A 24,057-nucleotide genomic window follows, 5' to 3' on the forward strand; every position below is an offset into this window, starting at 1 on the left:
GCAATATATATATATATATATATTTATATATATATATATATATATGATAAATAGAAAATAATCAGCATAGAGAATCAAGGGAATAGGATAGACTTCCAGAAGAAGGAGGAATCTTATAAGGAAGCCAGAAAATCAGGAGGCAGAAATAAGGAAGGAAAGTATCTCAGGCATGAGAGCTTTGTCCAAGATTCTGTTTTTCCATGTCTCAGTTATCCCTGATGAATCAGACTGCTAAATTTCTAAACTGCAAGACTGAGAGAATAGATCCTCCATGTCTTATACTCACAGTAAGGTATACCAACTGGAAAGGTGCAGTTAGCAACTTCTTAATTTTTCCCAATATTACTATTTATTCAAGTCTTAGAATCAATTTCAATTAAGAGCTCACAAAGTATTTTAGAAGGTACTAAAACTGTCCTTATTCATGTCATTATTATAGATATTTTTGTGCCATAGAAAAAATATATAGATAAATGTCTACATGTATGTATACAAATAGATCTCTTAAATATTCATACATAGAGCATATATGCATCCAATCACAGAAAAAGAAAAGCAACATAGAATAGTAGATAGAGATCTAGCTTTGTTTTCAAGAAGATCTTGGTTCAAGTTTTTCTCTCTGAAACTCTCCTTCCTCAGTGAGAAAATGAATCTTAAGATTCATTGAATCCCCAAGAATCAGGGCAGGTCTGTAAGACCCAGCCAGCTGGTCAGCACAGTGAGAAGAGCTGGACTGAACCCTTGTGGAGCTAGGTCTCACTGACCTGCCCTGGCTGTCAGTAATTATGCTACTGACCACATGGTCAGAGTCCCCTAGCAGATGGAAGGCTCTGGGAGTTAGTCTCGCTGTCTACCTGCCCACCCAAAGATCAGTCCTTCACCCAAGCCCCAGTTCTCCAGCAAGCCAGATGAGTTGACCTTTCTTTTACTGGAGTGATCTTCCCATAGCATCTGGTTTACAAAACCTAATTCTTCATTATGCTACATGACTGTAAAACCCTGACAGCGGATTTCATCTTTTCTTCAGTGGTAACTCACAGGAATTTTCACATTCTGTCAGGCACCATTATTTCAATCACTCCATACACACACCCTGGGAGAAACCCTTAAAAATCAAGCCAGAATCTATCTCAATTGTAGAAGAAATGGATCTTCATATATAAATAATGTTCATTTGGAATTTCCTAGAGCAGGTTCCCTCCTCTCCCTGTTTAATGATTCCTGTGACTGATAATTAACTTGACCAAATGAAGTCAACTTGGCTTCTGCATGCTTGCTGAGTCATTTCAATGCAATTCAATCTCTTCTTGCTGACTTTTAACTCAAGCAATTATTTCTTCTCTTAGGCCTCATTTTCTCTGACTTCTCCAAGACAGTTTCCATGTCATAATCATCTTTGAGATACAGCTTTCCAGGCTGGGGATTATCAAGCATTTCCCTGTATTCTCTGCCAACTTTTACCTGGAACATCCTACAAAAAGGAGCAGGAGAAGGAGATGGAGAAGAAAAAGCAATCAATCAATAATCATTTGTTAAGTGCCTTCTATATTCCAGATCCCATGCTAGGGATTGGGAGTAAAAAAAGACAAAAAAACTGAATAATTGCTGTCCTCAAGGAGTTTATATTATATCAGGGAAATAGCACATATGCATTCATTCTTTTCACAAAAAGATTTTCTACTGTATAATTCCATTTTCTTGGGAAATCATCTTTCATTTTTATAGCTAAAATAGCTCTCCTTTATGAGGCATCCTTATGATAAGACTCCCTGTCCTAGCTGAGGATTCACCACAGCTGTAATACTAACCCTACTTCTATTAACTTCCTCTATATTTCAAAAGAGCAGTGACATCATCTGAGTTGTCATGTGTATTACCCTTCATGAACACAAATTGTTCTCCTCTTCATGAGCTCATAGTAACATAGATATAGTTCTGGGAGGGACCTCAAAGTCTCCTCATTTTGGAAATGAGGAAACTGAAGCCCAAGGCTGGCCCACACTTAATAAGGTAATAGGAATCAAAGGCAAGCTTAGAATTAAAGTGCTAGGATTCCAGAACCAATGGATTTTCCCACTATACTGCACTGTTCCCCAGGCTACCATGTTCCAACAAAATGCTTTCCCCAGTGACTTTACCTAGAGTACAATTAACCACTTTGGGTAAATTATTAGTCTGATTTCTCAAGTGTAAATTTGACCCTCAATATACTTATCTCTAAAATGAATTAATACATTTTCAATGAATTTATAAATAAATATCTACGTAAATGAAGAAAGAAGATGGAAAACATTCTGAACAGGAAAGATTCTCTCTCTCTCTCTCTCTCTCTCTCTATATATATATATATATATATATGTATATTATATATATATATATATACACAACATATATGTTATATATTTGTGGTCATGCAGTCATTTCAGTAATTTCAGTGATGTCTTAATATCTTCGTGACCGAATTTGGAATTTTCTTGGCAAAGATACTACCATGTTCTTCTCCAGCTCATTTTATAAATGAGGAAATTGAGGCAAACAGGGTTAAGTGACTTCACTAGGGTTACACAGATATTAAGTGTCTAAGGTCAGGAGTTTTCCTGACTTTTTGTCTGGTACACTATCCATTGTGCCACCTAGCTACCCCATATATATAACACATGCACACATATATAACATGTGTGTATATAGGAATATAAATAATAAACTCTCTTAAGTACTTAGTTATTTGCATTAGAATATGAACTCCTTGAAGGCAAGTATTGTTTTTGCTTTTTCTTTGTATCCCCAGGGCTTAGAATAGTTTTTGGCATATGCTAAGTACTTGACAAATCTTTCTTGACTCTACTTAATGGCTTGACTCCAAGGTCTCTCCTGGTTCTGAATCTGTGATTCTAAGACACATGAGTGTCTCATGAGTCTCTCTAGACTTTATGAGGCTTATCATGAGATCAATCTGCTGGAACATGAAGTCTTTCCAGTTTAGTAATCTTTTATAGTTTATCCTCTGATGGCTCAGCCTTTGAGAATCCAGGATCACCTCCATGCCATGATAAGGCATTCTTCCAAATAGGACTTTTGGGGAAGTCAGCATCCCAAACAAAGGAATTGTAACTAGAAAACAAACTGAGATCATGTTGCAACATTAAGAGAGCACTTAATTGGGCATCTTGGGACCAGGGTTCAAATCCAATTTCTGCCACTTAGTAGTTGTATTATTTGGGGTATGTTGTTTAAATTCTCTGGTTCTCACTTTCTTCATCAATAAAATGAGAAGTCTGGCTTAGATAATTTCTTAAAGTGCCCTTCCACCCCTGATACTATTGTAATCCAATCTTCAAAAATAAGGAGTACTTTTAGAGCATGATGTAGCATGGTGGAAAGCATCTGTAGTCAAGAAACCTAGTAGCTTTTCTCAAACACTTAAAAACTACTCAGAGCATCATTGTTGTTGGTATATCATATTAAAATACATTGTGACCATAAAGCACTGTGCTACTAACCTCACAGAATTGTTGTGGGGAAGATACATTGCAAACCTTTTAAAATATCCGTCATTTAGCAGCATTTTGAACTCTAGAAACCAAGGCTGAAGTAACCAGTTTGACTGAGCCCATAGGACCTAGGGGTTGTCTGGGCCACTGAGAGGTTATTGATTATTCATTTTCAAAGAAGATGAGAATTATCATTCTCATCAAGGAGGTGATGCCATGACTTGTAAGTTAACTGGATTTAAGTGAAGGTTTGTGGAAAGTCACCAGCCTCACTTTCTCTTCAAGACCCATCAGGGACCAGTGACCAGCTATGTATCAGGATGACTGGAGATGACCCTGGATGTAGTGGGATGCCTTTTTAAGTGAAGTTCTTTAACAGATATCTCTTTGACTGAGGCAGCACCCATTCAGTGATTAAGGCTAGATAATAAATAAGGCAAAGAATAGCCACTTTTACCTAAATGCCCATAAAAAATAGTAGTCTGGAGGGTAAGTTCTTCAAAGTTTCTGAGAGGTTAAATGAGTAACTTGATGCCCAATGATCAGACAGGCAGTAATTTCAACATTAGGATATGAACCCAGGTCTTTTCAATTGCAGGTCTAGCCCTTTGTCCATTGTGAAAAGTTACTTATAACATATACATATATGTAGATAGATATACATACAGATATACATATATAGATATTTATGGTATTTTTATTACAATTCAGAAATGAATAGATGAGGTCATCTAGGAGGATATTACCTCTAAAATATTGCAGTTTACAACCCATGTTAACCTGCCAGAAGTGTAGCTTGTAGAAAATTTACAGTGTGAATTCAGATTAAACTTTAAAATATATTGTTTATTTTTAAAATGCTGATTGTTAAACATTTACCAGCATAACCCTGATGCCTTGGAATATATTCCAAGATGCTATCATCATAGGAAATTCAGCAAAATATTAAGAGATCATTGAAAACTTTCCTAAATAAAATGGGCCATTCTAGCATAGTGCTTAGTACACAGTAGAGGCTTAATAAATGCTCGTAAACTCATTCTAATTCATTTTAATAGGATTTTAGCTCCTCAAGGATTAGAGGTTTTAACTGTTTTTGTCTTTGTAACTGTAGAGTCTAGCACATTGTAGGTACTTAAAAAGTTTAGCTTAATGGCTAAATCATTGAATGCATGAAAGTCCTTATTCATCTCCTCAGCACTTCCCCAATTCAAATGCTGACTGTGGATAAACCCATCCAATCAGGTCAAACAGGTCACACTAGCTGGTTGTACTAGATTTGTGAATGTGGCCTAGAGTTCATGTCAACCAAGAAGTAATTACATACCTCAGTGAACATAACAACATTTGAATAATACCATGTCACAGGGAAGAGTTAAGGGAGAGTCATGGTCTCCATAAACAGTGCTTACAATGGGCCACAAACCTCTCCAAGTCAAGTTCCAACTTGGCAGAGAGTGGGGCATGAACTCTCTGTCCTCCCTCTCCCCCATTCCACCCCACCCACTCATGCCAGAGTTCCAGTCCACTAGGCCCTGGACATGGTGCTCCATTGGGAAATGTACCAAGTGCCTACAAACAGCAGTCTGGGAAAGCTTGCACAATCCAAATGTATGAGAGGTGAGGGAGCCCTCTATTTGAAAAGCTTGTAAACAGTGACTGCCCTTGCTATATGCAAGTGTTGTTCTCAAACCTCATAAATAATTACCATATTGGCCCCAGATCTCATACAGCATGATTGCACTGGTTGTTCACAGTGATTGCACAAATAAGTTGATTTGCTTTTTAATTCCCTTTTTCAGTCACCAGGAATGAAACAATCTTGGGAACCAGACCAGCTTGGAAAAATAAAACTGATGTTGTAGATGCAGAATAACAACAATAACTCATGTTTCTATAGCACTGTGAGGTTTCATAAGGATTGAAAACAACACCATGAACCAGTTGTGCAAGCATTACTATCCTCAAGGAAGGAAACTGAGACCCAGAGGAGCAAAGGTCATATTTAAATCCTATATTGGGCAGTTGCTCTTATGGCCCTCCTTCAAACTGAAATCAATTTTATTTATAAACTCTACTTTTGCCTACTTAGGGACTGAGTTCCTAATTTAAAAAGCCAATTAGTGCTATGGGAAATAGAATTAGGACTCAACATTTGGACTCTACTCTTGGCTCTCTGTCAGATAGTTTGGTGACATTGAGTAAGTCATCCCCCTCCCCAAGCCTCAGTTCCTCCTTTTACAGGACAAACACTTGGAATTAGATGATCTTTTTTTTTTTAGGTTTTTGCAAGGCAAATGGGGTTAAGTGGCTTGCCCAAGGCCACACAGCTAGGTAATTATTAAGTGTCTGAGACCGGATTTGGGATTTGAACCCAGGTACTCCTGACTCCAAGGCCAGTGCTTTATCCACCACGCCACCTAGCCGCCCTGAATTAGATGATCTTTAAGGCTTCTCCCACCTCTAAAAAAAAAACAAAACAACAAAGATTTTTCAAAGTACATCATTTTTCTTGATTCTTCATCCTCCTGAAATTAACTGACATCTCACATGTTTTTGTTTAACTATTTACTGTGTGACCACAGATAAGTCACTTTCCCACCCTCAGACTCAGTTTCTTCATCTGTCCTAAGAGGAGATTGAAACAAGTGATCTCCAAGGTCCCATCCAGCCCTAAATCTTATGATATAATCCAGGTCTCTGCCAATTCCTAGTCCAAAACTCTTTCCACTTTACAATTCAGTTCAAATCCCAGTTCTGTTGCCCATAACTTGTGTGACCTTGAACATGACAACAAAACTCTCTCAGCCTATCTTCCAGATGGGATTCTAGGATTATTCAACTTCTACTTGCCCAAATTTCTTGCACGTTACAGGATCTCCAAGTTCTGACTCTTGCCACTAGGCTTTGGACTGAACCTGGGATTTTATTTGTGTAGGGAACATTCAGGTGAGGCAACATCCTCCATCAACGTAGATAAACACCTTCTTAAAAATAATTATAAAATCTTAGAGAAATGCTCAGAACAGGTAGAGATAAGGACATGTCCATGGTCACATAACCAGTATATGTTAGAGGTAGCCCAGATCTTCATTCCTTCACCATGTCAGATTGCCACTAAAGCTACCCTTATTGCTTTTTGAAGATAATTTTATCATTGTTTATTTACTTTTGACTAATTATGAATTCTTTCAGCATAAGGAAGCCTCAGAAAGAGAAGACTTCTGTTTGAATCCCAGCTACACAAATATAAGCTGTTTTATTGAATATTTTGATCAATCAAGGAAAAGATAGCATGAAAGTCAATTTTATAGTTGACTTTATGTATAGAATACATGAATCTGGGAGGGCATTGGGACATTCTGCCAGCTTAGAGTCAGGCTTTCCCTTCCTTTATATATTGCCTGCTGTGGGCATCTGAGTGGCAGTTGGGCAGGTGCCCTCTTTGTGACTATTGGTTATAACTGCTACTTCTTTGACATGTACATCTTTGTTGTTCAGTCATTTAAAGTTGTGTCTGACTCTTCATTACCCCATTTGGGATTTTCTTGAAAAAAGATACTAGAGCGTTTTGCCATTTCTTTCTCTAACTGATTTTATAGATGAAGAAACTGAGGCAAACAGGCTTAAGTGACTTGTCCAAGATCACACAATTAATAAATGACTGAGGTTAGATTTGAATTCAGGAAGAGGAGTCTTCCTGACTCCAGACTTGGCCCTCTATCTACTGTGCCACTTGAATATCCCTGTGTTTCCTTGTCTTTCTGATTATGAGAACCCTCTTTTACAAAGCTGCTATTTTGGGGGGAATGCATGTAAACATAGTTATTTAGATATTAATAGGATATTTGACAAAAGGATCTGATGATAGCCTTGTGGAAAGATGTGGTTTAGAGAGGATAGTACAATTAAGTGAATTCTAAATTAATTCAGTTATAAGATCCAAAAGAAGTGATTAATGAATCAATATCAAACAAGAAAGGGTTCTCTGGCTAAGAGCTTTGGGTCTCTGTAATTGTTTAGTCCTTTCACACTGACTTAGTCGGAGGCATAGCATCATTGACTGAATCTGCCACTGGCATGAAGTTGAAAAGCATGGCTATTGGGAAATGTCTAAGAAGCCAAGAAGATTGTGGCAAGCTAGAATAAGTCAACCTACTTGTGATAGCAAGCTATCACTTACACATAGTGTTCCAACAAGCATATCCATACCCTTGAATCAACTGTCCCCGTGCCTGAAATGTTCTCCATCTTCAGCTGTGCCTCTTGACATATCTGAATTTCTTCAGGACTTGAATCAAATATTGTTTTCTAAATTTTACTTGGTCTATCCTCTTATTCTCTCTCCAACTTCTGGTACTTCCCCTCTGAGATTACATTCCATGGACCTGATGTGCATCTTTTATGTGCATATATAAATACATGTTATGTTAATGTACATGTTGCTTCTCACATTAGAATATAAACTCTTTGGGGCTGGTTTTTATTTCTTTATATCCCCAGGACTTAACTCAAAACATTATTGTTATTGTTGTTCAGTTGTTCAGTTGTTCAGTTGTGTCTGATTCTTTTGACTTGGTGTACTAAAGTACACTATTATCTGCAAGATTTTCTTGGCAAAAATGCTAGAGTGTTTGCCAATTCCTTTTTCCAATAGATTAAAGTAAGTGGAAGTTAAGTGACTTGCCCAGGGTCACACAGCTAGTAAATGACCAAGGTCAAATTTTGAGCTCAGGTCTTCCTAGTTGCTTCCAATCTGGAATATAATAAGTTCTTAATCAATGCTTCCTTGATAAGTTTGCTTCATAGAATACTTCATTATGTCAAGTTCTATACTTGAGTTTTTTAAAAAATCACACAAATGCAAAAAATAGGTGGTATGACCAGATAAGAGGTTTTTTTATTTTTTTTTAGATTTTTTTTGCAAGGCAATGGGGTTAAGTGGCTTGCCCAAGGCCACACAGCTAGGTAATTAAGTGTCTGAGGCCAGATTTGAACCCAGGTACTCCTGACTCCAAGGCCGGTGCTCTATTCACTGTGCAACCTAGCCGCCCCCCCAGATAAGAGTTTATGTGAGAAAGACCCAGAGGTCTGAGGGAACCACAAATCCAGATGAGCCAGGTTGATATGGCAGGAAAAGAAAAAACAACCTGATAGAATTTTGAGTTGCATTAATGAAAGCACAAAATCCAGCACAAAGGAGACTAGATGCTATAGCTCTTTGTCCTGTCAGACTTTATCTGATCTACTGTACATTTCTGGGCTTTTCATTTTAGGAAGGGCATTGATAAACTGGTCATTTCCAGAGAAAGGGAAATCAAGACCAAGAAAGAACTGGAAACTGTCATATGAAGACTTGTCTTGATCCCAGGAAGCAGAAATTGAAATTATATTTAGGAGTCGCAGAGAGTGAGATTTCAGCTATATTCCGAAGGAAAAACCCAACCCAACAAGAACTTTATAGAGGGGAATGGACTGCCTCAGCAAAAAGAAAATCCTATCACCAAATATCTTCAAGCAGAGGCTGATCATTTTCCAAGATGTTGTAGCGAGCCTAATGGCTTTGTTCCAGGTTGGATAAAATATCCTCTTCCAATTCTGAGATTATAGTATTCCTTTTCCTTCTTAAAGGAGGCATTTTTGGTTCATTTTAATCTGATCTCACCTATTTACTAGTTTCCATATGATAATAGTTTATGTAATGAGATGAATTACACAAAAACCAATACTCTTTAGATTACATTATTGGACCCCTGCCACAATATCATGATGAAGTCAGTGCCAGCACTGTTCTCCCCATTTTACAATGAAAGAAACCAAAGTTCAGGATAGTTGAGTAATTTGTTCAAGTTTATATGACTAGTAAGAGAGGAGAATGAATCCAGAGTCTTTGATTAGAGATTCCATACAAGAGAATATAGGGCAGGGATAAGCTCAATAGGATTTACCCTAGGCCTGAGATATGAGAGGCTATAGTTAGAACTCTAATCATTACCTGTTTGATGTGTTGTTTTCCATTCCACAAAGTAGATGAGAAACTTCAGGAGATGGAAAAGATTGACCCAAGCCCTAGACTGGTGTGAGAGGTAGAAAGATTGTGGACGAAAGGGAAAGGATGTGGCCTGGAGATAGAAGGACATGCAGACCACTGCCCAAGGCTTGAGAAAAATTAGATAAGACCTGGGATTTGAATGGGGTGGGGATTATCCCACAGAGGTACGCATAACCCTACATAGGACATTGTACAATCTTAATCATATTGATTGCAACAAATATTTATTGAGTGCCTACTGTGTCTCAAGGTATTTGCTTTTTGTAGTTCCTTCTCATGGAAAGTATATGATTTAATGCTGAAGGAAACAACATATAGACAAAGAAAAACATGACACTAGACAGGATATGATAAGGGGAAAGAATCACAGCATCTTAGAGGGAGTTGGAAGTAATACTAGAGTTGACCTAGTTCATCTTATCTCTTTTTAAAGATGAGTACATTAAGATCCAGAGAGGGACAGTAACTTATAGGTTAGGTCATAGACTGGAACCATGTCCCTTGAGTCTAAATTCAGTGTCCTCAAGTATGTATTTAGATAATGGTGTCCAAGAAAATTTGAGGAGCAACAATTTGGAGTCAAATTATAGAGAGCTTAAAGGGCCAGACAGAGGTGCTCATGTTTTATTGCCTGGGCAAGGGAAGATCACATTCAGGAGGACTTCAGCTCTAAGGCTAAATCTCTAATCATTACTTGTTAGTTGTGTTGTTTTCGATCCCACAAGGTAGATGGGACAATTTAGAAGATGGAAGAGGGGTAGCTAGATGGTGCCTTGGATAGAGCACGAGCCCTGGAGTCAGGAATACCTGGGTTCAAATTTGGCCTCAGACACTTAATAATTACCTAGCTGTGTGACCTTGGGCAAGCCATTTATCCCCACTGCCTTGCCAAAAAGAAGAAGAAGAAGAAGAAGAAGAAGAAGAAGAAGAAGAAGAAGAAGAAGATGGAAGAGCTTGACTCAGTCCCTAGGCTGGTTTGAGAGGTAGTAACAACATAGACCAAAGTGAAAGAATGGGAAACTATCCAAGGTCTTAGGGAACTGTAGCAATGAAAAAGAAGGTCTTACTTCTAGTCATGTCACACATAGGGAGTCTGGCCTAGACCTCTGTGGGGGTAAGGAGAGGAAGGCAAATCCTGAGAGAGAAGGTTGGAGGTCTAGGGACAGTCAGACAATCATAGAGGAAGAGCTTAGAGAACATCCAGTACAATACCCTCATTTTATGGACAGAAATCTGAGTCCCAGAAAAGTGAGTCACACAGAGGACCTCAAAATCCTCAGAAGCAGAATGAGAATCCAGGTCCTCTGACTCCAAAGTTAGTTTTCTTTCCATTGAATTGTATACTTCTCCTGGTCCTTTTTTGGCAGCATGAACCATTGGAGCATCTTATAGCAAGGAGTAGATGCTTCAGGAGTCCCATGATAGTTATGGTTTTACACATGACTGACTAATACAACAGGAAGAAAAGAAACAAGCATTGTCCTTGCACTTTACAACTATTATCTAATTTGATCCTCACAACAACCCTGGGAGGTTTGTAATGTTAATATCTCCATTTTAAAACTGAGGAAACTGAGGTAGATAAAGATTAAGTGACTCATCCTAGTTTACGCAGCTAGTAAGAATATAAGAACAGATTTAAGTCTAGGTGAGAGTTTACAAAATTCCCCTGTTTATTTTATTTTCACCATAATCTGTTGGGGCTGTGTCTGGAGGGGACCATCTGTATATTCACCACAAGCAGAAGCTTATATGTCCTTCTAACTGACTGATAGAAGGAACAGCTGATGGGATCTGGGAGGATTCAGAGACTCTTAGACACAGAGGCTCAGGGGATGGCACTGGGATGAGTGGGTAAGGCCAATGCAAATTTGGCAGGCTGTCTAGAATTTTTATGGCCTAGTAATTTATTAAGTGTTGTCAGGCTAGTAAAAGAAAAAAAAAGATAGGCTAGGGAACTTCTTGGCAGGCTAGTAGTTTTCCAAAAGATCTATCTCCAAGATTTCTGCTGATGAAATTAATACTAGATGGATAGGTCTTTCATGGACCTGAGCTAAAATGAGTTCTAAACCAAGAAAAAAATGGAACAAACCACATTAATTTGCTGAAATTCCTACCAAAAGTAAAATGTTATTTTTTTTTACCAAGAATCATACTTGTTGATTAACTGATAACCAGACCATCAAATTGCTCTGGGAATTAAATCAATATAATTTATGAGATTCACATCCATGAGGGTTTTTGCTGCCTTTGCATACACTGTATATCTTCAATGAAGTACGCATAGAGGCCCTGCACATACATTTGTCTTCCAACAATATAGCTCTGGCAAAAGTAAATGAACATGACATAATGGAAGATAGAAGATACCCCATGAAAATTAGCAATCTTGGGTCTAATATCAGCTCTCTGTTTGAATTGAATGAGTCATTCAATCCTTATGAGGCTCAGTTTCAGTATCTGTGAAATAGGATGGCAATGGTGAGCTCCATGATCAGTGAGGGCATATGAAAAGGGAATTTTTTTTCCTGGAATCAGAGGACCTGGGTTCATATCCTCCCTTTGACACTTACTGTTTATATGACTTTGGGAAGTCATTTAATCTTCATGTGTCTCAGTTTTCCTCTGTAAAATCAAGAAATTGGAATAGGTGGCTTCTGACATCCTTCCAACCACTAAATAAATGAGCCTATTGAATTTTACTTAAGTTCCTTTCAAGTTCACATAACCTATAAAAGTTGATCTTTTCTAATGGTAAGGATAGATAGGCTTCCCTCTTCTCTTAATACTATATCATCAACAGAAACTCTACATAAGAGGAATAATATTTTACCCGATTTGTCTCAACCTTCTCTTTTTTTCCACTGCAAAGGTCCAGTCCCTCCAGTCCCTTTGTCCTTCTGCAGTTCTATGCTGTAATGTTCTCCAGATTCCAGGAACTAGAACCAAATAAAAATATCAACCTAGAGAATATTTTGATATGTCAAAAAAATTAGATTTTGGTTTGGCATTGAGCAAACTTTGCAATTCATACTAGTTCTTGATTCATGATTGAATTCAAGTCCCCAGACAGAATGTCCCAAAATGTTGATTCCAACTAGGTCTACATAATAGCTGAAAGATCAGGATGTTCTTAGTGCAACTAACTGGTCTAGAGAAGCATGGTGATTCATTTCCATATTTCTCCCAAGTCAGGTCTCTAAGTAATTCCAGTTCTATGACTCTCCCCACATAGGGCCAAAATCTCTATTACACAGTGACTGGACCTCTGGCCTCTTAACTATCATTTTTGTGGAACTATCATGGTGATCAATCCATCTTTTTTCACATGAGGGGAGGACCTGGGGAGCTGTTGAAAGTCTTAGTTCTTTACCATTCTTCACACAATGTGGCTCATTTTCTTGTTTTAAATCAGCATAGATTCATGTGTCTACTTGCTATAAAACACTAAATTAGCTACAAAGATTAAAAAAAATGATTCATGTCATCAAATAGTTCACATTTTACTAGAGAGAAGGCAGGAGTATAGACATGTCCACAAATATGCATGATACAAAGTAGTGTGGTAGGGGGCAAAACAAAGTTCTAGATCATGCATATTTAGTGACTTTGGGGATTAGAGTTCCAAATTGATTTCTAGAATGAATCAAGCAATTCACAGTCCTACAAACAATACATTAAGTGTGCCTTTATTCTCCCAATCCTGCCAATAGTTGCCATTTTCTTTTCTCATCCTTGTCATTCTGATGAGTATGAGGTTGTATTTAGAATGAGTTCAAGCATTTTAAAAATTATAACAGTTGATAGTTTTATTTCTTGTTTTTAAAACTTTTCTGGAACAGATTAGATATAAGCAAATTAACACAAAAACTCAATGTTTGATAAACCCAAAGATCCCAGTTATTAAGACCAGAAATCACTATTTGACAAAAATTTCTAGGAAACTTGTCAAGCAATCTGACCAAAACTAGCTATAGCTCAGCAACTCACATTATATACCAAGATAAGCCCGAAATTTACTATATAATTTAGATAGAAGAAGATTAGAGGAGCTTGGAAGAAATTATCTATTAGATCTATGATTAGGAATTCAAAGCTAAATAAAAGATGAGCTTCATAGGAAGTAAAATAATCATGGTGTATTATCTTAGTAATAATTTGTTGCAATCTTACTGAAATTTTATTTAAGATTTTTGTATCAATATTCATTAGGGAGAGTGGTCTATAATTTTCTTTGTTTGTTTTAACTCTTCCTGGTTTAGGTATAGCACCATATTGATGTCATAAAAAGAATTTGGCAGAACTCCTTCAATTTTTTAAAATGGTTTATGTAGAATTGGAATTAATTGTTCCTTTAATGTTTGATAGAATTCACTTGCAAATCCATCTATATCCATCTATACCTGGAGACTTTTCCTTGTGGAATAAATGGAGTTATTTAAGTATTTTATTTCCTCTTATTTTAATCTTTTAAATCTGTTAATTTTGTAAATATTCATCCATTTTACTCAGATTATCAAATTTATTGGCATACAGTTGAACAAAATAGTTTTGAATTATCTCTTTAATTTCCTCCTTATTGGTAGTGAGTTCCACCTTTTCAGTTTTGATATTGGTAATTTAGTATTTTTTAATTAAATAAACAAAAATCAGTCTATTTTATTAGTTTTTTCCATAAAAACCAACTCAGTTTTATTTACTAGATCAATGGTTTTCTTGTTTTCAATTTTATTTATCTCTTCTTTGATTTTCAGAATTTCTAATTTGGTCTTTAATTTGTTCTTTTCTAGCTTCTTAAGTTGCTCAATTCATTGACCTATATATTTTATTCATATAAACATTTAGAGATATAAAATTTCCCATAAAACTGCTTTGGTTGCATCTCATAAATTTTAGTATGATATCTCATTGTTTTCATTTTTTTGGATGAAATAACTGATTATTTCTATGATTTGGTGTTGATTCACTTATTCTTTGACCTTAAGTTATTTAGTTTCCAATTAACTTTTGGTTTATCTTTCCATGACTCTATTACATGCAATTTTTATTGCATCATGATCAAAAAAGTAAGCATTTATTATTTCTGCTTTTCTGCATTTGATTATATTGCTGTTATGCCCTAGTACATGGTCAATTTTAGCATAGGTACAAAGAAAAGGATATGTTCTTTTCTATCCCCATTCAATTTTCTCATGTCTAAGTTTTTTTAAGATTTTATACACTTTCTTAATTTCCTTCTGATTTATTTTGTGGTTAGATTTATCTAGTTCTGAGAGAGAGAGATTGAGGTCCTCAGTATCATAGTTTTGCTGTCTATTTCTCCTTGTGATTCATTCAACTTCTTCTCTAAGAATTTGAATGCTATACCACTAGGTGCATATATGTTTAATAATGATAAACTTCATTGCCTATGGTATCTTTTAATGAGATCTATTTTTGCTTTTGCTTTGTCTGAGATCAGGATAGCTACCCTTGATTTTGTTTTTTACTTTTTCTGAAGCAGATTATATTTTGCTCTAGCTAAAGGTCTTATTGCTTAAATTTACAGGAAAATAAATCAAATTTATAAAAATCAGAGCAATTTTCCAATTGATGAATGGTGGGACATTTTCAAAGGAAGAAATCAAAGCTATCAACAGTCATATGAAAAAATGTTTTAGATAACTGATACTTTGAGAAATGAATATTAGGACAACTCTAGGGTACTACTTCATACTCATCAGATTGGTAAAGATGACAGAAAAGTAAAATGACAAATATTTGAGGGGTGTGGGAAAATAGGCATAGTAATACACAATTTACTAGATCTGTGGACTAGTTTAGTCATTTCAGAGATGAATTTATACTAATACTCAAAGATCCATAAAACTGTATATACACTTTGTCTCTATATAACTTCAAAAAGAGATAACTAAACTAAGATAATCAGTTTGGTCTCTCTCCTTCCCCTCTCCTTCTATTGGGACAAAATTGACAAGAAGTGACCTCCACTAATGAAAACTTGGGGGGGGGGGGGGAATGAATATTTTCTAAAAAATGAAAATTGCATTTTTATATATTTTAAGCATTTATTGGAGAATAGCTCTCATATACATATATATATATATATTTGTATCAATTTGCTAAATATCTTTGTATACAGTGATAGAGCGCTAGATTTGGAGTTAGGAAGAGCTGAGTTCAAATCAAGGTTTAGACAAATACTAGCTGTCTTGATCCTGGGCAAGTCACTTAACCTCTGTTTGTAAAATTGGGATAATAACAGCAGTTATTTCACAAGGTTGTTGTGAGGATTAAATGGAATAATATTTGTAAAAATTGCTTAGCACAGGGATGGCATATAGCTAGTGATATAGTAATGCTTATTCTCATCTTTTGCCCTTCTCTTATTAGATTAAATAATATGAAACTCTGAAGGTCTTCCCACTTCCAGATTATTTGGTAAATGGCTAATCTTTACTTCATTTCTTTTTTAATCTGCCTTAATCACTGGGAAATCCTGTTCAATTTTTTTTTGACAAAGCAAGAGTGTTCATTCTTGACCTCTTTGCCTCATCTCTCTTTCTTGTTTAGCCTTAATCACTGAATGGGGGGTAGCCTCAGTCAAACTGAGTCCATGGAATAGAGGGTGATCTAAGAAAAAACTTTAGCTTTAAAAATCAAACCCAGAGGGCTCTGGAGGAGAAAGTAAGGTTGGTGACTTTCTAGTGCTCCCCTCACTTAAATCCAATTCATTTGCATGTCATCGCATCACTTCCCTGGAATTATGGCCTTCTTTGAAAATAAAAGACCACAACAACAATGACATTTTTCTTGTATTAAAGTATTCCTTAGTCCCACATTATGAAAGGGATGAAATGTGCTTTCAGCTTAAGGTGTTTGGTTTTATGTATGATTGTATGTATGCAGCTTTTTGGTCTAGTTTTGCTTTTGTTTTGTTTTCATCAACTCAGTATTGCTCATTTCTATTAAGGAAAAAGAAAAAAATCGACAATACAAATAATAATTTGGCTCATGAAAGATTTCAAAGGGTGAATTTGAGTTGCATAAAATTAAATTATTGCAAAATGCAGCATTAGGTTCTAGTCCAGTGTTGACAGAGGGCACAAGTTAAATATATGGCTGATTTTTAGATTAATCAACTTGATAACTCCCTGGAAATAGGAAAGAGAAATAATATAAAAAACATAAAGTAAGATTATAGTGTTGTGGGTCCTTTATAGGCAAAGGGAAACTGGATACTAAAGATTTTAGGAGTTCCAGAGACTCCCACTTGGAAATCTTGGAGAAAAGACAAGGCAGACCCTCCCCCACCACAAAGCTTACCTTTTTCCAGTATGTGTGGAATCTCAAGGAAGGAAACTAGGTAGGAAACAGGGATTTAGAGGACTTTTATATTGGTAGTAGGGCTGAGATGATCATGATAAGCTTGAACAAGAATTGGCCCAAGTCCAAGGATAGAAATTGATCAAACAAGGGATGACTTGAGGAAACCAGGTAGAATCATCCTCTCCCCTTCACTCCATAACCTTTCCTTGGTAGGAAATATGGCAGTATTCCAGGTTGTAATTATCATTTATCTCAAACTTAATCAGACAGACCTGGAGAAATCAGGAAAGAAAATGACAGTAAGAAGAAATATCATTTATATTAAGAAATAAAGAGAAGGGACAATATAGAAACAAAGGATTATGTAGGCAACAAGATGGGGAACTAGACATTTTGCCTGATCCCCATGATCTCTCAAACTTCTCTAAAACAAAAATGTTGTGCTAAAGATAAAGCAACTTTAGCTGTTTCTATAATCTAGTATATTGCAAATCTAAAAGGTTAAAAAAATGTATTGATGCTCTGTGATCTTGAACTTACTCTGCAGCCTACCCCGTTCCCCACACTACTGACAACAAGGCTTATGAGCAGACCCAAAAGCATAATACAGGTTTACAAGCAAGCCCACTTCTACACCTCAATTTCCTCCTCCTTGCCAATGCCATTGAGATCCCAGCTCACAACTTTGGAAATATGACCTAACTTCAACTAACAGTCATGCAACCTCAGCCTGCCAGAGGAACAAAAGCTTACCAGAGGCCACAGCCCTGTAGCTCCAATGCTACAAATCTCTGAATAACCTGTGCCAACACAACTAAAAGACAGAGGGAGTGAGACTGGGTTTGAGGTAGGGGTGAGTGAGAGGCAAAGAAAAAGGGTGCTGGGTAGCATTCTTCCAAGCCTGAGGGAAAGAGCATAGCATCAAGTTGGACCCAGAAGGCATTTGGGATGGAAATTTAGGCTGGTTAACTATTTTTCAGTGAGAGAGAAGACTGAGATACTTTAAGAATTATCCGCCAAAGAAACCACAATCAGAAGGAAAGGAGTCAGAAAGTGAGTAAAAGGGAAAATAAGGGGAAAACAAAAAAGACAGTCATTACAAAAGACTTCAGGAAGGAGAAAACTAAAACTTAAACAAAACCAAAAGAAAAACTTCAACAAAAACAGATAAATCAACAGGAAAAACAGCAATGACAGGAAGAAATACTGCTTCTAGGTATAGTAAATGAATTCAGGCATCTATGAATAAACACTACAAAACAAAGAAAAATGCCAGAGGAACAAAAGCTTACCAGAGGCCACAGCCCTGTAGCTCCAATGCTACAAATCTCTGAATAACCTGTGCCAACACAACTAAAAGGACAGAGGGAGTGAGACTGGGTTTGAGGTAGGGGTGAGTGAGAGGCAAAGAAAAAGGGTGCTGGGTAGCATTCTTCCAAGCCTGAGGGAAAGAGCATAGCATCAAGTTGGACCCAGAAGGCATTTGGGATGGAAATTTAGGCTGGTTAACTATTTTTCAGTGAGAGAGAAGACTGAGATACTTTAAGAATTATCCGCCAAAGAAACCACAATCAGAAGGAAAGGAGTCAGAAAGTGAGTAAAAGGGAAAATAAGGGGAAAACAAAAAAGACAGTCATTACAAAAGACTTCAGGAAGGAGAAAACTAAAACTTAAACAAAACCAAAAGAAAAACTTCAACAAAAACAGATAAATCAACAGGAAAAACAGCAATGACAGGAAGAAATACTGCTTCTAGGTATAGTAAATGAATTCAGGCATCTATGAATAAACACTACAAAACAAAGAAAAATGATTCATTCCTTGATGAGAAAGAAAACCCTGTGAAATTTGAGGAGAACATAGAAGCACAACATACTGTTCCTTCATGACTTAAAAGAGAAATGAGAATTATGAGAGCAGAATTTATGGTCTGCACAGCAGAAATAATGGGCAGAATAGAAAAACTGGAATCTGAAATGGTAAGTCTCACCAAAGGAACAATAGAGAGACTAATATATCAAGAATGCAAAATACGCAAAAGTGAAGAACAATCTAGAAGAGAAACAAAAAACAATAACATTAAGAGAAAACATGCTCACTATGCAAGAAAGGATGCATAAGGAAAACCAAAAAATGTCTTCCAAAAGAATATTCAAGGACAAAAAAACCTTAATACCAGATGAAAGAAATAATAGACAAGAATTACCCAGAACTTTTGAACATAGAAAATGAAATTCCAATTGAAAGTATTCACAGATTCCCCTCCAGGCAAAAAAAAAAAAAATGTTACGAACTCCAAGACACATAGTTCTTTGATTTAACATTTCAATTCAGAAAAAAAATTCTGCAATCCATCAGGAAAAGACCTTCAAATACAAAAGAAAGAACAATTCAATAATGTAAAACTATTCTGAATGCACTGAAAACATAGATGGGAAAGAGCAATGGAGATCAGGATACAGCCCATGGAAACCAAAATCTGAGTTTAACTATATGGGAAAAAATAGGGACTTTCAAAAAAAAGAGAAGAGTTTGAAATAAATTTAGAAAGAAAATAAGAACTGAAGAGATAGTTTGCTTCTCAAACATTCTAGACAACAAAAATGCAGGAAGTATGACTAAAAGGTATGACTATATCCAATAGGCAAGTATAATAGCAAGAGGATAACAACAGAGACATTTTTAAATGTTTGCAAGCAAATAGGGATGAAGGCAGACATCAAGGGCTAGCAACAAGGTGATGACTTCTTGGTCTCAGAGAGAGAAAATCCTTCAGGGGAGTGGGTGAGAGGAGGTAGGAGTTTAAAAGAGAGGAAAGAGGGTTTTATTTTGGAGATGGGAGGGGACTTGCTCCTATGGTGAAGAGAAATGATTTCTGAAGAGAAAAGGGAATAGTACATTGGTGTATGACATGTAGCTTGCAAAGTCTACTCAAACCTGGAGGGAGCTTGGGAATAGGAAAGCTTAGACAAAGGGAGGAGATTTGCAGGAAAATGACTGGGAGGAAAGGTAACCAGTGATCAGTGATGGGCTATATAATCATAAATATGAGGGAGAGAGGCAGTTCCTCTATGACATTTGCAATAATTGGCATTGTTCTAGGAGTGGGGAGGAATGGAAAAAAGGAATCCTCGAGCAAGTCCTATAAGACAGTAGAAAAAAACACCCAGAAAGGAAAGCTTAGAATAATTACCTTGAGGGGCGGCTAGGTGGCGTAGTGGATAAAGCACCGGCCTTGGAGTCAGGAATACCTGGGTTCAAATCCAGTCTCAGACACGTAATAATTACCTAGCTGTGTGGCCTTGGGCAAGCCACTTAACCCCGTTTGCCTTGCAAAAACCTAAAAAACAAAACAAAACAAAAGAATAATTACCTTGGAAGCATTGATTATATGAAGAATATGGAAAACAGAGAGAGACTAGATAATTGTGGGGGTCATGAATCAGAGAATAAGGATTATTGAGTAGACACAGAAGATGTATAATAAAGAATGCGAAAGAAAGCCTTTTTTGGGAAAGGACACAAAAAATTGAAATAAAAAAATGAAGAGAACTAGTTGAAGGAGAGGAGAGGAAAGGGGAATCTACATGAATGATAGGAAAAAATAGGAGGAAATTTATAATATGGAAAAAAAGGAATTAAAAAGCAAAAACCCATAGGGAAAGAAATAAAAAAATACAAGAAGAGGGCATCACAGATATGGGGAAGAGAATCAATGAGAACAGGGCTACCTTAAAAAGATTATAGGAACTAAAGAAACAATATTGTGTTTACAGCAGAATAAGGGGAAAACCATACCTTGGGGAAAACATCCAATTTTAGAAACAGATAAAGAAAAATATAAATCTGTTATAACTTTAAATGTGAATGTATTAAACAACATAATAGAATGAAAAAGTGACATATTAGTTGAAAATACAAAATTCTGCAATCTGTTGCTTATACATTAGAGAGCATAAAGAAACACATTAAAAAAAAGATACTGAGGAGATTGAAAAAATTTACTAAGAATCAATTGAATCAAAAAAAAAATCAAGGAGCTGCCATTATGCTAACAAGGAAAAAAAATTCAAAAACAAAACAAGGGAACTATATAATGCTGAAAGGAACAATAGACAACAAATCATTATCACTAATAAACATAGATGCTCCAAATGTTTTAATATCCAAATTCATAAAGGAAACATGAGCATCAAGAAGAATAGACAGTAAGACAGTAGTGACAGGAGACTTCAATATCCTTCTCTCAGTTTTTGGATTAGTCTTATAGAAAGATACATTAATAAGAAAATATGGAACAATAAATTGCTGGAGAAACTAGAGTTAAAAGGTTTAAACATTCTGGTTGGTCAGTCATTTCAGTTGAATCTGATTCTTCATGACTCCTTTTGGGGTTTTCTTGATAAATGTACTGAAGTGAATAGCCATTTCCTTCTCCAGTTCATTTTACAGGTGAGGAACAGAGGCAATGAGGGTTAAATGTCTTCCCTATGTCACATAGATAGCATGTGTCTGAGGTCATATTTGAACTCACAAAGATACATCTTTCTGAATTATCTGGCATTCTATCCACTGTACCATCTAGCTATCCTAAAAGATTTATGGCATCTTCTAAATGGGACAGCAAAACAATATACATATTTTTTAGCACCACAAGAATCTTTTGCAAAAACTGACTATTTGTTGGGGCACAGTATTAAGAACAAATAAAAACACAAATATATATATATATATATATATATATATATATATATATATATATATATATATACATCTTTTATTGTCATGATGCAATAAAAATAAATTTGGCTTAGGGACTACAAACAAACAATACTGACTGTTTTGGATATTTTAAAATGAAAAGTTAAGTAACTGGGTCAAAGATCAAATGAAAGAAACAATGACTAGTGATAATAATGATAATAATGAAGCTACATACCAAAATTTCTGTGATACAACTGAAACTATATTCAGGGGAAAAATCATATCCTTACATAAATTAGTAAAATAGAAAAAGAGAGAATTAATGAACTGAATATAGCATTTAAAAATTAGAAAACAAAAAAGAACAAAACTAAAACCAAAAAATTCAAAACTAAACCAAATTAAGTAAATTAGAAGGAAAACCAATAAATTGGGGGGGAAAATCAGTTAAAATGATAATTAAGACCAAAATCTTATTCTTTTTAAAAAACTAATGAAATTTAATATATCCTCAGCAAATTAGATTGCTAAAAGAGCAGAAAATCAAGTAAATAGTATAGCAAATGAGCATCATAAAATCAGAGCAGATGAATTTTTTAAAAATAAGAACATTCTAGAGCCAAGATGACAGAGTAAAGACAAGGACTATCATGAGTTCTCCCTCAAACCACCCCAAATACCTTTAAATAGTGATTCTAACTAAATTCTTCAGGGGCAGAACCCACAAAAAGATTGAGTGAAACAATTTTCCAATACAAGACAACTTGGAAGATCTTTGGGAAGGGTCTGTTGCACAGTACAGCCTGGCCTGTACTGGAGCAAACTAGCTCTAGACTTCTAGGAATAGTCTATGGGGCTGGGGGTAGGGGGTGGGGGTGGGAGGGGGCCCTTTGTGGTGGCAGTGGTGATGGTTTCTAGACCTCTCAGCTCAGGGATTACCAAAGACAACTTGGAAGGTCAGCAAGAAAACTGTGTTCTGAGAGTGGAGCCCAGTCCAGCACAGACTTCAGTGCAGATCAAGCCCCAGGGAAACAGCAGCAAACCTGAGGGGCCACCTGCAGCTGCTTCCAGAGTGTTCAGCATATGGACCTACATGGACCTGCATGGACCATAGCGGGGTTGGGAGAGATTGCAGAGATCTCTTTTATATCCCTGAGGCAGGACTTGTTTGCTTCACCCATATACAGATCCAGGTCACAGTCTATGACCTCGGTCCCAAGAGGAGGAGCAGAAGTACTATAGAACTTATAGTCTGTTGCAGATCAGGGACTCTTCTCATGGTTCCAGGGCATAAAGGAGTGCTTGTGGTTGTCCACAGACCAGAGCACAAGCCAGGAGAGCAGTCATAGCCTCTCATAAAACCTTGAGGAATTAAGAACTTTCAGATCCCTGGGATGGGGGTGGGGTAATCCCTGCTGCAAAAACCCTCAAAAGTTTGAGAAAGTAGGTCCTCCATCCTGGAAGTAGAGTCTCACCTTAAGAAAGAATTAAAACCAAGTCATAGACTGGGAAAATAAGCAAACAACAGAAGAAATAATTCCAACCATAGACAATTACTTTGGTCCTGTAGAGGAACAAAATGCACACTAAGAAGATAACTAAGTCAAAGCTTCTGTATCCAAGGCCTCTGAGAAAAATATAAATTGGTCTCAGGCAATGGAAGAGCTCAAAAACAGATTTTGAAAATCAAATAAGAAAGGTAGAAGAAAAATTGGGAAGAGAAATGGATGTAGAAAAATCATGAAAACCAAGTCAGCAGCTTGGTGAAGAAGATATAAAAAATACCCCAAAATAACATCTTAAAAACTAATTTGGGTCAAATAGAAAAAGCAATCCAAAAAAGCAATGAGAAGAATACCTTAAAGAGCAGAACTGGTCAGATGGAAAAGGAAATACAAAAAACTGTCTGAAGAAAATAATTCCTTAAAATTATAGAATGGAGTTAAGGGAAGCTGATGATTTTGTGAGAAATCAAGAAACAGACCAAAACAAAAAGAATGAAAAACAATAAGAAAATGTAAAATATCTCACTGGAAATACGACTGTCCTGGAAAACAGATACAGAAGAGATAATTTAAAAATTCTTGAACTACCTGAAAGTCTTACCCTAGACCTCATTGTTTGAAAAATTCTCCAAGAAAACTGCTCTGATATCCTAGAAACAGAACAGAATAGAAATTGAAATGATCCATTGATCATCTCCTTAAAGAGATCCCAAAAAGAAAAGTACCAGGAATATTATAACCAAATTTCAGTACTCCCATGTCAAGGAGAAAATATTACAAGTAGACAGGAAGAAACAATTCAAATATCATGAAGTTAAAGTCAGAATAGTACAAGATTTAGCAACTTCTATATTAAGGGCTCATAGGACTTGGAGTATGATATTCTGGAAGGCAAAAGAACTTGGATTATAGCTAAGAATCAACTGTCCAGCAAAACAAACATACTTTTTCAGGGGGAAAAAAATAGACCTTC

General features: G+C 36.3%; 1 long non-coding RNA gene across 1 annotated transcript; it reads right to left on the reverse strand.

Moving 5' to 3' along the window:
• Positions 1–93: 93 nt before the first annotated feature.
• LOC141518029 (uncharacterized) lies at positions 94–20,204 on the reverse strand. Its single transcript, XR_012477062.1, has 4 exons — positions 20,069–20,204; positions 16,873–17,147; positions 12,380–12,485; positions 94–1,474 (listed from the first exon to the last, which is right to left on the reverse strand). It is a non-coding gene; the product is annotated as an uncharacterized LOC141518029 (long non-coding RNA).
• Between the last annotated feature and the right edge of the window lie 3,853 nt (positions 20,205–24,057).

Source organism: Macrotis lagotis, chromosome 1, assembly GCF_037893015.1.
Source record: "Macrotis lagotis isolate mMagLag1 chromosome 1, bilby.v1.9.chrom.fasta, whole genome shotgun sequence".
Lineage (NCBI taxonomy): Eukaryota > Metazoa > Chordata > Mammalia > Peramelemorphia > Peramelidae > Macrotis > Macrotis lagotis.